General features: G+C 37.0%; 1 protein-coding gene across 1 annotated transcript in view; it reads right to left on the bottom strand.

Moving 5' to 3' along the window:
• The window catches only part of LOC130682119 (protein Shroom2-like), a 70,623-nt gene that overhangs the window by 1,359 nt on the left and 54,315 nt on the right, over window positions 1-14,949 (bottom strand). The gene's annotated exons all lie outside the window — the stretch shown is intronic.

Here is a 14,949-nt window from a genome sequence, read left to right as displayed (position 1 = left end):
CCTCTGTGCCAACCACCAGACGGTCCTCTGTTGGTTGTTTCTTTTGTGGTTGTTTTGCTGCTTGTTCTGTTTGTTTCTAGATTACCCATAGAAGTAATGAGAAAAACAGTATTTGTTTCTCTGTGCCTGACCTATTTCACTTAGCCTAATACCCTGTAGGTCCAAATAGTTATTCCAAATAGAAGGATTTATTTCCTTTTTTAAGGTCAAATAATATTGCATTCTGTATATATATGCACCTCTTCTTTATCAGTTCATCTATTGATGGGCACTTTGGTTGCTTCCATATCTTAGCTATTCTAAATAATGCAGCAAAAAAACATAGGGGTACATATTATCTTTTCAAATTGGGAATTTTGTTTTCTATGGGTAAATTCCTAGAAGTAGAGTTTCTGGATTAAATGGCATTTCTTTTTAATTTTTTTAGGAAATTCCATACTGTTTTCTACAGTGGCTCCACTGAATATGTTCCCACCAACAATGTATGCAGGTGCCTTTTTTTCTTCACATCTTTGCCAACATTTGTTATTTCTTCTCTTTCAGATAGTGGGCATGCTTAATAGTGTAGGGTGATATGTGATACCTCACTGTGGTTTAGATTTGCATTTCCCTGATGATTAGTGATGAGCATCGTTTTATAGCCTGTTGGTCATCTATATGGCTTCTTTGGAAAATTGTCTATTCGGGTCCTGTGCCCATTTTTTAAATTGGATTATTTTTGTTTTTTAGGGATGAGTTGTCTGAGATTTTTATATATTTTGCATATTAGCCCCTTGTTGGATATATCATATGCAAATATCTTCTCCCATCCTATATGTTGTCTTTTGTTCTATTCATTTTCTCCTTTGCTGTACAAAAGCTTTTAAGTTTTGACATAGTCCCACTTGTTCCATTCTGATTTTGTTTTCCTTGTTTGGGGAGACATACACAGAAAAAATTACTAATGCTGATGTTCAAGAGTTTATTGCCTAAGTTTTCTTTCAGCAGTTTTATGGTTTCAGATCTCACATTTAGGTCTTTGATCCACTTGAGGTTTATTTTTGTGTATGGTGTGTTACATTGATTCAGTTTCATACTTTTCCATGTAGCTATCCAGTTTTTCCTAATATTTGTTGAACAGACTGTCTTTTCTCCATTGTACATATTTGCCTCCTTTAGAATAGATTAATTACACAGGTAAGCATGGATTTATTTCTGGGCTCTCTCTTCTGTTCTATTGACCTCCTGGGTGTGTTCTTGTGTCAGTACCATTCTGTTCTGATTACTATAGTTTTGTAGTATAGCTTGAAGTCAGAGAGCATGACACACTCACCTTTGTTCTTCTTTCTTAGGATAGCTTTGGCTTTTTGGGATCTTTTGTGATTTCATACACATTTTAGGATTATTTGCTCCTGTTATTTAAAAAATGCCATTGGTATTTTGATAGAGATTGCACTGAATCTGTAAATTGCTTTGACTATTATGGCAATTTTAATAATACTAATTCTTCCTATCCATGAGCATGAAATAGCTTTCCATTTACATTTCTCCATCTTAAATTTCTTTCATCAATGTCTTATAGTTTTCAGAGTAAAGATCTATCACCTACTTGGGTAGATGCATTCCAAGATATTAATTCTTTTGTATGTAACTATAAATGTGAATATTTTGTTAATTTTTCTTTCTGCCACTTCATTATATGTGGAAATGCAACAAATTTCTGTATATTGATTTTTTATCCTATAACTCTATTGAATTCATTTAATTCTAATCTTTCTTTGGTGGTATCTTTAGGGTTTTCTGTGGATAGTGTCATGTGACCTACAAATAGTGATAATTTTACATCTTCCCTACCAATTTGGATGCCTTTTATCTTTTTATCTAGTCTGATTGTCATGGCTAGGACCTCCAATACTATGTTGAATAAAAGGGTGAGAGTGGGCATCCTTATCTTGTTATTGTTCTTAGAGGAAAAGCTTTCAGTTTTCACTGTTGAGCATGATGCTAGCTGTGGGGTTCTCATATACGGTCTTTATCATATGGATGTAACCTCCCTCTACACACATTTTGTTGAGAGTTTTTATCATGAGTGGATGTTGAGTTTTGTCAATTGCTTTTTCGGTATCTACTGAGATGATCGTACAGTTTTTATCTTTCCTTTTTTAATGTGGTGTATCACTTTCACTGATGTGAGGATATTGAATCATCCTTACATCCCTGGAATAAAAGGCACTTGGTTGTGATGAATGAGTCTTTCAATGTATTTTTAAACAGTTTGATAATAATTTTAAGAATTTTTGCATCTATGATCATGAGGCATATTATTCATGTAATTCTTCCTTTTGGGACTGTTTTTGATATTGGTGATGCTGGTGTAAAGAATGAATAGAAACCTTTCCTTCACCTTCAGTTTTTTGGAATAGTTTGAAAAGTGTAGGCATTAACTCCTTTGTAAATGTTTGGTAGAATTCACTTATGGAGTGAACTGATCATAGGCTTTTGTTTGTGGGGTATGACTACCATTTCAATTTTACCCAGAGGGGTATAGTCGAAACCTACAAACCCCTAATCCAGAGCTGGGAAAATGTCATCTCCTCATAAGAGTAGTAGACCAAATTTATCATAGCAGTATCCTCCAGAAGAAAAAAATATAGGAAAAATCTCTTGAATATACACGTGAGCAACTTTATCCTGAAGGCATCTCCTTGGACAAGGGAAACAAAAGCAAAAATGAACAAGTGGGACTATATCAAGCTGGAAAGCTTCTGTACAGCAAAGGACACCATCAATAGAACAAAAAGGTATCCTACAGTATGGGAGAATATATTCAAAAATGACAGATCCAATAAAGGGCTGACAACCAAATACATAAAGAGCACACATGCTTCAACAAATAGAAAGCAAGTAATCCGATTAAAAAATGGGCAGAGGAACTGAACAGACAGCTCTCCAAAGAAGAAATACAGATGGCCAACAGACACATGAAAACATGCTCCACATCACTAATCATCAGAAAAATGCTAATTAAAACCACAATGAGATATCACTGCACACCAGTAAGGATCACCACCATACAAAAGACAAACAACAACAAACGTTGGTGAGGTTGTGGAGAAAGGGGAACCCTCCTACACTGCTGGTGGGAATGTATTAGTTCAACCATTGTGGAAAGCAGTATGGAGGTTCCTCAAACAACTCAAAATAGAAATACCATTTGAACCAAGAATTCCACTCCTAGGAATTTACCCTAAGAATGCAGCACCCCAGTTTGAGAAAGACAGATGCACCCCTATGTTTATCACAGCACTGTTTACAATAGCCAAGATATGGAAGCAACCTAAGTGTCCATCAGTAGATGAATGGATAAAGAAGATGTAGTACATATACACAATGGAATATTATTCATCCATAAGAAGAAAACAAATCATACCATTTGCAACAAAATGGATGGAGCCAGAGGGTTTTATGCTCAGTGAAATAAGCCAGGCAGAAAAGACAAGTACCAAATGGTTTCATCATCTGTGGAGCATAAGAACAAAGGAAAAAAGGAAAAAACTGAAGGATAAACTAACAGCCTACTCACAGAAACCAAGAATGGACTAACAGTTACCAAAGGGAAAGGGACTGGGAAGGATGTGTGGGAAGAGAGAGACAACAGGGAAAAAGGGGGGGCATTAGTATTAGCAGACATTATGTAGGGGGGGCAGGGGGAAGGTTGTACAACACAGATACGACACATAGTGATTCTAGAGCATCTTACGATGTTGATAGACAGTGACTGTAATGGGGTATGTGGGGTGCGGGGGGACTTGGTGATGGGTGAGAGCCTAGTCAGCATAATGTTCGTCATGTAATTGTAGATTAATCATACTGAAATAAAAAATTAAAAACGTTTTTGTCTTTTACTGACTTCTCAATCAAAATTTAATTTCTCAGACTTCCCCCTTAGTTACTTATATACAAAAAGTAAAACTGCACAAATAATGTTTCTTCATGGTTAATTTTTATTAGTGAATCATAATATCTAAACCTTATATTGGATAAAAATACACAGATCAGGACACACTTCAATTTGAATTTCAGTGATTAAGGAAAATAACTATGTATTCAAATAACTAAATTAAAAAATTAGAGTATGTTTTTCCCCAGTATTTATTAGTACTTTTCCTCCTTCTGCTCACCCATGAGCTACTTTTACTTTACTTGGAAGTTCTGTGAATTTCAAATTGAATTTTAAACACCTGTAATATCCCAGGTTTCCCCAAAGACCACCCACAGATTTGATAATTCAATTAAAAGAGTCGTGTAACTCAGTCAGAGCTATTAAATTAGTTCTTGTTTGTAACTTACTTACATAAAAGGATACAGATTAAAATTAAAATCAGCCAGATGAAGAGACACATAGGGCACAGTTCTGGGAGTTAAGATTAGGTCAAAGCTCCTATAGTTGCCCTCTCTCCATGAAGTTACGGATAGTGCTAAGTAGTTCCACTAGCAATGATGTGTAACAGTATGCATAGAGTATTAGCAGGAAAGCTCACATAAACTTTAATGCTAAGTTTTTATTCGCTCAATCTTTTAGGTGTGAATCTTCATACTTCAAGGTAGGCTCCTCTATAAATCTCACTGTGGTAAATATCTGCTGAGACCCAAGAACAACAGGTAAACAAAGACAGGTTTTATTAGGGAAGACATTCTGAGGCTTAGAGGCGTACCACTATGTAGGAGGTAGACCCTTTACTACATTGTCCACCCTCCAGCTGTTTCTACATCAAAACAATTTATATTTAGCAAAACATCTATATTTAGTCTTGCTTTTGTATAGCAGATACAGCAACACATTATCAATATGGACATCCATAATATTTGAAGGAACCAGTATGGGCGGAGGTAGATTTTAAAAAACAAATGTGTCCTTCAAATCCTATTACATAGTTTTTCATATTTTTGTACTAATCTGATTACTCATTTTTTCCCTTGACCTGCTAAGTATATATTCAGATAAACTTGTGTAAAACTATTTAGTATAGATGACTAGTTAACTCCATTTTTTCCTCAGCAAGTCATTTTCTGTAGGTATTAACATGCTAAAGGGACTTAAATCAGTTTCCCAGTACATCTCATCAATTCTACTACTATTTATATAAAGTAGTTAAATCTTATAAACTATGCTGGTATCACAGTACAGTAAATATACAATGCAGTTTAATTATAGAACGATATATATCAGTAAGGATTGCAAAGGCATTACTTGCTATGGCTATGTGACAGAATCGGTGCTTGCTCTTATATCCCATATTATTATAGATAGGCATTATTACAGTTCGCTGTGATTTCAGTTATCTCTGGATATCACTTTCCCAAAACTAGCCCAAGAATCTAAAAAAATGGGTAGAAGAAATTTCCCCATACTCTACAGCATCATGCTAATCCACTTAAACTTTACTGGTTCTATGTTCTGATTCTTCTGTAAGAACATAAAAATAAATGATTTAACAGTGCTTTCACAGTAAATGCAGGATATAGTTCAGAATGTCCTTAGCTTTCATTCTCTCTTCTAAAGTCATTATGAGCAAGAAACAACTAGAAAAACCCACAACTTACAGCTTGTTTTAAATGTCAGTTATAGCGAATTGATAAGCGCACTGCCATAGGATCTCTACTACTACCTCTCTATTAACCTCTGGTAAGTAATGTGACTCCTATGTACTTCGTTTTCATCATGTGTAAAATGATAAATGTGTGAGGGTTACGTAGTATATTCTAAGAGCCTAAACAATACTTAAGATGAATTCTAATATATTTTATTATTAAAACAATTACTACAAAAGTAGCTTAAAGACCCAGACACCTCTGTTTTCTTTCTACCATAGCCAAAAACAATAAATTTCATCCCTTGTATTGTTTTCCATCACTATGGCAATCATTTTATTTACTCCTGCAAGATCAAAACCACAGGGGAATACAGTGGTGAATAGCTAACATTTCCTTTCCTCCAGGGGACTTAATACTACTGTTTTTTTTCTTTGATTATCTTTAATCTAAAATTACAGGAAGAACATTGCGTTTACTAGGGTCCTCCCATCACCAAGTCCCCCACACAAATCCCATTACAGTCACTGTCCATCAGTGTAGTAAGACGTTGCAGAATCACTACTTGTCTTCTCTGTTTTGCACAGCCCTCCCCATTCACCCCACCACATTATACATGCTAATCGTAGTACCCCGTTTCTTAAACCCCGCCCTTATTCCTCCCTTCCCTCCCATTCTCCCCAGTCCCCTTCACTGTGGTAACTGTTAGTCCATTCATGGGTTCTGATTCTGCTGTTGTTTTGTTCCTTCAGTTTTTCTTTGTTCTTATACTCCACATATGAGTGAAATCATTTGGTATTTGTCTTTCTCCACTTGGCTTATTTCACTGAGCATAATACCCTCTAGCTCCATCCATGTTGTTGCAAATGGTAGGATTTGTTTTCTTCATATGGCTGAATAATATTCCATTGTGCATATGTACCACATCTTCTTTATTCAGTCATCTACTGATGAACACCTAGGTTGCTTCCATTCCTGGGCTTCTGTAAATACTGCTGTGATAAACATAGGTGTGCATCTGTCTTTTTCAAACTGGGCTGCTGCATTCTTAGAGTAAATTCCCAGAAGTGGAATTCTTGGGTCAAATATTATGTCTTTGGAGCATTTTGAGGAACCTTGATAATGTTTTCCACGATGGTTGAACTAATTTACATTCCCACCAGCAGTGTAAGAGAGTTCCCCTTTATCCACAACCTAGCCAACATTTGTTGTTGTTTGTCTTTTGGAAGTAAGCCACATCCTTACTGGTGTGAGGAGATATCTCATTGTGGTTTTAATTTGCATTTCTCTGATGACAAGCGATGTGGAGCATCTTTTCATGTGTCTGTTGGCCATCTGAATTTCTTCTTTGGAGAAGTGTCTGCTCAGCTACTCTGCCCATTTTTTAATTGGATTGTTTGCTTTTTGTTTGTTGAGGTGTATGAGCTCTTTATATATTTTGGATGTCAAACCTTTATCAGATCTGTCATTTACAAATATATTCTCCCATACTGTAGGATACCCTTTTGTTCTATTGATGGTGTCCTTTGCTGTACAGAACCTTTTCAGCTTCATGTTGTCCCACTTGTTCATTTTTGCTTTTGTTTACCTTGCCCAGCAAAATATGCTCAAAATATGCCCATGTTTACGTCCAAGAGATTTTTGCCTATGTTTTTCTCTAAGAGTTTTACAGTTTCATGACTTACATTCACATCTCTGATCCATTTCGAATTTACTTTTGTGTATGAGGTTAGACCGTGATCCAGTTTGATTCTCTTACATGTAGCTGTCCAGTTTTGCCAGCACCATCTGTTGAAGAGATGGTCATTTTCCCATTGTATGTCCATAGATCCTTTACCATATATTAATTGGCCACATATGTTTGAGTTAATGTCTGGAGTCTCTATTCTGTTCCATTGGTCTGTGGCTCTGCTCTTGTGCCAGTACCAAACTGTCTTGATTACTGTGGCTTTGTAGTAGATCTTGAAGTTGGGGAGTGAGATCCCCCCCACTTTATTCTTCCTTCTCAGGATTGCTTTAGCTATTCGAGGTCTTTGGTATTTCCAAATGAATTTTTGAACTATTAGTTCCAGTTCTTAAAGAATGTTGTTGGTAATTTGATAGGGTTTGCATCAAATCTGTATATTGCTTTGGGCAGGATGGCCATTTTGATGATATTAATTCTTCGTAGCCAAGAGCACGGGATGAGTTTCCATTTGTTAGTGTCCTCTTTAATTTCTTTGAAGAGTGTCTTAAATTTTTCTGGATATAGGTCTTTCAGTTCCTTGGTTAGGTTTATTCATAGGTATTTTGTTGTTTTTGATGCAATTGTGAATGGAATTGTTTTCCTGATTTCTCTTTCTACTGGTTCATTGTTAGTGTATAGGAAAGCCACAGATTTCTGTGTGTTAATTTTGTATCCTGCAACTTTGCTGTATTCCAATATCAGTTCTAGTAGTTTTGTAGTGGAATCTTTGGTGTTTTTTATGTACAATATCATGTCATCTGCAAGTAGTGACAGTTTGACTTCTTCTTTACCAATCTGGATTCCTTGTATTTCTTTGTTTTGTCTAATTGCCGTGGCTAGGACCTCCAGTACTATGTTAAATAACAGTGAGGAGAGTGGGCATCCCTGTCTTGTTCCCGATCGCAGAGGAAAAGCTTTCAGCCTCTCAGTTCAGTATGATGTTAGCTGTGGTTTTATCATGTATGGCCTTTATTATGTTGAAGTACTTGCCCTGCATACCCATTTTGCTGAAAGTTTTTTTATTGAATGGATGCTGAATTTTGTCGAATGCTTTCTCAGCATCTATGGAGGTGATCATGTGTGGTTTTTTTAAATTATTATTATTTTTTGATCATTTGGTTTTTGTCCTCTTTATTTATGTGGTGGATGATGTTGATGGATTTTCGAGTGTCGTGCCATCCTTGCATTCCTGGGATGAATTCCACTTGGTCCTGGTGTATGATCCTTTAGATATATTTCTGAATTCAGTTTGCTAATGTTTTGTTGAGTATTTTTGCATATATGTTCATCGGGGATATTGGCCTGTAATTAACTTTTTTGTTGGGGTCTTTGCCTGGTTTTGGTATTAGGGTGATGTTGGCTTCATAGAATGAGTTTAGGAGTATTCCCTCCTCTTCTATTTTTTGGTAAACTTTAAGTAGAATGGGTGTTAGGTTTTTTCTGTATGTCTGATAAAATTCCGAGGTAAATCCATCTCATCCAGGGGTTTTGTTCTTGGGTAGATTTTTGATTACCACTTCAGTTTCTTTGCTCGTAATTGGTTTGTTTCGATTTTGTGTTTCTTCCTTGGTCAGTCTTGGAGAGTTGTGTTTTTCTAGAAAGTTGTCCATTTCTTCTAGGTTTTCCAGCTTCTTAGCATATAGGTTTTCATAGTAATCTCTACTAATTCTTTGTATTTCTGTTGGATCCATTGTGACTTTTCCTTTCTCGTTTCTGATTCTGTTGATATGTGTTGATTCTCTTTTTCCCTTAATAAGTTTGACTAGAGGCTTACTTATTTTGTTTATTTTCTCAAAGAACCAGCTCTTGGTTTCATTGATTTTTTGTATTGTTTTATTCTTCTCAATTTTGTTTATTTCTTCTCTGATCTTTATTATGTCCCTCCTTCTTCTGACTTTAGGTCTCATTTGTTCATTTCCCAATTTTGATAATTTTGACATTAGACTATTCATTTGCGTTTGTTCTTCCTTCTTTAAGTATGCCTGGATTGCCATATACTTTCCTCTTAAGACAGCTTTTGCTGCATCCCACAGAAGTTGGAGCTTTGTCTTGTTGTTGTTATTTGTTTTCATATATTCCTTGATTTGCTCTTTAATTTTTTCATTGATCCATTGATTATTTTGGAGCGTGTTGTTAAGCCTCCATGTGTTTGTGAGCCTTTTAGTTTTCTTTATACAATTTATTTCTAGTTATATACCTTTGTAGTCTGAAAAGTTGTTTGGTAGAATTTCAATCTCTTTTAATTTACTGAGGCTCTTTTTGTGACCTATTATGTGGTCTGTTCTGGAGGATGTTCCATGTGCATTTGAGAAGAATGTGTATCCTGTTGAGTTCTATAGGTCCATCTGTTCTAATGTGTTGTTCAGTGCCTCTGTGTGCTTACTTATTTCTGTCTAGTGAATCTATGCTTTGGAGTGAGTGGCATGTTGAAGTCTCCTAAAATGAATGCATTGCAGTCTATTTCCTCCTTTAGTTCTGTTAATATTTGTTTCACATATGCTGGTGCTTCTGTGTTGGATTCATATATACTTGTAATGGTTATTTCCTCTTGTTGGACTGAGCAGTTTATCATTATGTAATGGGTCCTTCTTTATCTCTTGTTACTTTCTTTGTTTTGAAGTCTATTTTGTCTGATACTAGTACTGCAACACCTGCTTTTTTCTCCCTGTTGTTGGCATGAAAGATCTTTTTCCATCCCTTGACTTTCAATCTGTGCATGTCTTTCGGTTTGAGATGGGTCTCTTGTAAGCAGCATATAGATGGGTCTTTTTTTCCATTCAGTGACTCTATGTCTTTTGATTGGCGCATTCAATCCATTTACATTTAGGGTGATTATTGAAAGATATGTACTTGTTGCCTTTGCAGGATTTAGATTTGTGGTTAACAAAGGTTCAAGGTTAGCTTCTTTAATTTCTTACTGTCTAACTTAACTCACTTATTGAGCTGCACTGTCTGCTGATTTTTTATTTCTCTCCCTTCTTATTCCTCCTCCTCCGTTCTTTATATGTTGGTTGTTTTATTCTCTTTTGTGTTTCCTTAAACTGCTTTTCTGGGTAGTTGATTTTATTTTTTGCCTTTAGTTAGTATTTGGTTGGTCTGCTTTCTTTGCTGTGATTTTATTTTCTCTGTTAACATCTATTTTGTCTTAAGAATGCTCCCATCTAGAGCAGTCCCTCTAAAATACCCTGTAAAGGTGGTTTATGAGAGGCAAATTCGGTCAACTTTTGTTTGTCTTGGAATTGTTTAATCCCTCCTTCATATTTAATTGATAATCGTGCTGGATACAGTATTTTTGGTTCATGGCCCCTCTGTTTCATTGTATTAAATATATCATGCCATTCTCTTCTGGCCTGTAGGGTTTCTGTTGAGAAGTCTGATGATAGCCTGATGGGTTTTCCTTTGTAGGTGACCTTTTCCCTCTCTCGATCTGCCTTTAAAACATTGTCCTTGTCCTTGATTTTGTGATTTTAATTATTATATGACTTGGTGTTGTTCTCCTTGGGTCTATTCTGTTGAGAGTTCTGTGTACTTCTGTCATCTGATCGACTACTTCCTACCCCAGTTTGGGGGAAGTTTTCAGTAATTATTTCTTCAAATACACTTTTTATCCCCTTTTTTTCTCTTCTTGTTCTGGTACCCCTATAATGTGGATATTGTTCCTTTTTGATTGGTCACACAGTTCTCTTAATTTGTTTCATTCCTTGAGATCCTTTCATCTCTCTGTGCATCAGCTTCTATGCATTCCTGTTCTCAGGTTTCTATTCCATCAACGGCCTCTTGCATCTTTTCCATTCTGCTTATAAATCCTTCCAGAGTTTGTTTCATTTATGTAATCTCCCTCTGGATGTCATCCCTTAGCTCTTGCATATTTCTCTGCAGCTCTGTCAGCATGGTTATGACCTTCATTTTGAATTATTTTTCAGGAATATTAGTTAAGTCTATCCCCTTCTTAGGCGTTGACTCTGTGATTTTGGTCTGTATCAAATTCTTCTGCCTTTTAATGGTGATAGAGGTAGGTTTGTGGGGCTGGCATGTGTGTCAGGTGGGAGAACGTCCCTTCTTGCTGGTTTGTGGCCCTCTTCTCCTGAGAGAACAGCGACCTCTAGCAGCTTGTGCTGGGCAGTTGTGAGCAGACTGGGCCTCTGATTCTTGCCTGGCCGCTGTGGAGTTAAGCTACACTGTTCCTGTTGTGTGGCTCACATCCATATGCTACTCCAATATGGCGGAGCCATGTTGAAGTGGTGACTGTCGTGAGGCTGTTTATCACTGGGAGGGGCCTCCAAGAAGCGCTGCCACCCAGGGAGTTATGGCACCTGGAGTTCCCTGGGATTCCCAGTTATTGGGCTAACTGTCCTGGGATGCTTCCATCCAGCTGTGGGGTCCCTGTCCCTTTAAGGCTTTCAGAAAGCACTCGCTTTTCTTTGTCCCAGGGGCACTCTCAGGTCTTACTGTCCTGTTTCCCTAGTATCCAGCACACCACACACTGTGTGTCTGCGCTCTGGTGCGGATGGTAGGGCTGGGTGTTTAGCAGTCTTGGGCTCCCTCTACCTCTCTGCTCTGACTCTTCTCCTCCTGCCAGGAGCTGGGATGAGGGGCGCTCGGGTCCCACCTGGCTGTTTCTCGTAACTTAACCTCTTTGTGAGATGCTGTGTTCTTGCAGGTGTAGTGTAGTCTGGCTGTTGTCCTGTGTCTTCTTGTCTCTCTTTTAGGAATAGTTGTATTTTCAAAAACATATATGGTTTTGGGAGGAGGAGGTTTCCCCTGCTCTACTGACACCACCATCTTGGCTCTGTCCCTCTAGTTTCATTCTTCACAGTGTTCAAAAATGAACAGCAAATTAACTCTTGGTTCTCATAAGCACCTGCAAGGAAAATCCTTTTATGTGCAAACAGGTATGTTAAATACCAGGTATAATAAATACTATCTATCTCAAGTGATTTCCAACCCTGATTGCAGATCGGAATCATGAGTTTAAAAAAATGAATAACGAAGTCCCATCCTGAAACAAACTAAACCTCAAATTACTTCGGGTTGAGTTCGGGTGCAGTATGTTTTCAAAGCTCTAAATGTAAAAGAATATGCAGATGCTCGGTCCTACTCCTATAATTTGAGAAATGTGATTGGCAAATTACCTGTCAACTTAATTTTTTAAGCTCCAAAGGCATATTTGAGAACATGATCTAAACTTCATACTTCATAAATAGTGTTTTCTTTAGTGTTACACAAATAGTGTATAATAGCGTTACACAAATTATCCTCGGTGTTCCTGAAACAGGAATATGGGAGTAGCTTACTCAGAAGTTTCTGGCTTTGAAATTTTAGGTTGTTGGCCAGGGCTGCGGTCATGTAAACCCTTCACTGAGTTGGAGGAGCCACTTTATGGAGATTCAATCATATGGAATGTCAAGTTGATGCTCACCTAGTTGTTGATAGAAGATCTCACTTGCAACCCACATGGAGCTGTGTTTAGGTTTGCCTAAGTGTCCTCAAAACATAATAACTTCCTAGAAAGAGCAATCCACAGAGAATTAGGCAAAAGCAGCAGTGCCATTTATTGGCTAGCTTTGTAAGTCACACATTGTTACTTTTGCCATATTCTATTTGTTAGAAAAATGATTTCATGTGTAAACCTGAATGGGTCACAGTGTACCCAGATACTTGGTCAAGTATCTGGTATTTCTAGGTCAGATCAACATTTAAATGGGTAAAATGAGTAAAGCAGATTTTTCTGTCTAGGATTGATATGCTTTTCCAATCAGCTGAAGACCTGAAGGATTGTATGGAATTCCTCCTACCTATTTTAGTAAGGACACTGTTCCTTTCGGCTTCTGGAATCACAGTGCAAATCAGGTCTTCCTGGGTCTCAATGTCAAGGCTACTGGCTTTCTTACTGGGAGTTGAATCATTGGGTCTCCACCTTGCTGTATGCAGATAATAGGGCCTGTCAAACTCGGTAATTTTGGGTAAGGCAATTCCTTATAGTAATTCTCTTTGCATAAATGCAGATACACATACATACATACATATGGTTTCTATTTCTCTGAAGAACTCTAAATAAAAGGAAATCATAAGTCCAGCCTACATTAAAGGTAACAGATGCAAATTTTTTTAACTGCTAACAGGTAAGCTTTTTATCTCCATGATTTTTAAAAATTGCAACAGCAATTAGACCACACAGAATTAAAAGGCATCCAGATTGGTATGGAAGAATTTAAACTGTCACTGTGTGTAGATGATGTGATATTGTACAGAGAAAACCATAAAGAATCCACTCCAAAACTACTAAATCTAATACCTGAATTCAAAGTCGAAGGATACAAAATTAATACACAGAATTCTGTTGCATTCCTATACACTAGTGATGAACATGCAGAAAGAGAAATCAGGAAAACAATTCCATTCCAGTTGTATCAAAAGAATAAAATACCTAGGAATAAACCTATTCATGGAAGTGAAGACCTTGTGGGTAAAATCGTAATATTTCCAGAATATCTCGCCTGGCTTTCGTGCATTTGTATATCTTCAAGGGTGGAGAGAAGCTCATCTTCTTGTCAGTGGGTAATTACCTGGGCAGCCATGAGTGTGTGAACCTGAGAGGTTAGCGGAAAGAGTTTGCTCGTTTCCTTCCTCCAGAGCAAGGGAAAGAGATGGTGCTGGACTGTAGTTTGTATGCAATAAACAGGTTTTCAAATTTATTTCTCCCTTTGCTCGGTGTTTAGAGATATTTTGCCCAGAGATTTCCTCCCCCTGGACTTACAGACATACACAATGAAAACTACTAGACACTCCTGAGAGAAAGTAAAGAAGATACCAATAAATGGGAACATATGCTGTGTTCATGGATAGAAAGAATTAATATTGTCAAAATGGCCATCCTCCCTATAACAATCTATAGATTTAATGCAATCCCTACCAAAATAGCAACAGCATTCCTCAATGAACTAGAGCAAATAGTTCTAAAATTCATATGGAACAGAAAAGACCCAGAATACCCAAAACGATCCTGAGAAGGAAGCATAAAGTGGGGGGGATTATGCTCCCTGACTTCCAGCTTTATTACAAAGCCATGGTAATCAAGAGGATTTGGTACTGGCATAAGAACAGACACATAGATGAATGGAACAGACTAGACAGTCCAGATATAAAACCAATCAAATATGGTCAATTAAGATACGATAAAGGAACCATGGATATTCAATGAGGAAATGACAGCCTCTTCAACAGCTGGTGTTGACAAAAGTGGGCAGCTACATGAAAGAGAATGAAATTGTATTATTGTCTAAACCCATACACAAAAGAAAACTCAGAATGGATCAAAGACCTGAATGTAAGTCATGAAACCATAAAACTCTTAGAAGAAAACATAGGCAAAAATCTCTTAAATATAAAGAACTTTTCCTTGAAAGGATCTCCTCAGGCAAGGGAAACAAAAGCAAAAATGAACAAGTGGGATCACATCAAGCTAAAAAGTTTCTGTACAGCAAAGGACACCATCAGTAGAACAAAAAGGCATACTATAGTATGAGAGAATATATTTGTAAAAGATATCTGACAAGTGGTTAATAACCAAAACATTGAAGAACTCACACACCTCAACACCCAAAAAAGCAAATAACTCTATTAAAAAATGGGCATAGGACATGAACAGACCC

This window comes from Manis pentadactyla, chromosome Y, assembly GCF_030020395.1.
Source record: "Manis pentadactyla isolate mManPen7 chromosome Y, mManPen7.hap1, whole genome shotgun sequence".
NCBI lineage: Eukaryota > Metazoa > Chordata > Mammalia > Pholidota > Manidae > Manis > Manis pentadactyla.
Note: the sequence above shows the minus strand (reverse complement) of the source record. Positions and strands in the feature narration are given on the sequence as shown.